The sequence below is a fragment of the Cyprinodon variegatus genome, unplaced genomic scaffold (assembly GCF_000732505.1).
Source record: "Cyprinodon variegatus isolate N-32 unplaced genomic scaffold, C_variegatus-1.0 Scaffold18, whole genome shotgun sequence".
Lineage (NCBI taxonomy): Eukaryota > Metazoa > Chordata > Actinopteri > Cyprinodontiformes > Cyprinodontidae > Cyprinodon > Cyprinodon variegatus.
In genome coordinates this window covers 1,113,065-1,113,301 of record NW_015150471.1, presented here as the reverse complement: position 1 = coordinate 1,113,301, position 237 = coordinate 1,113,065, and positions in this window count along the sequence as shown.

Below are 237 nucleotides of genomic sequence, written 5' to 3'. Positions count from 1 at the left end.
CAAGTTCATTTAACACAGGAATGTGCTTTGATCATAATCATTTCATTGTAGCTCTGGCTGCATGCTAAGGTAATCCTCTCACTATTAAATTTAACCTCAGTCCCACTCTCTGTTTTTCTACTTTCTGACTGGTTTGCCTTCTGACCAGCTTCCCTTTACCTGCTGAACAAACCCACCTTACAGAATGTTCCTTCCAATATACAATGCAACCAAAGTGGAGGTTTGTTCAGCAAGATC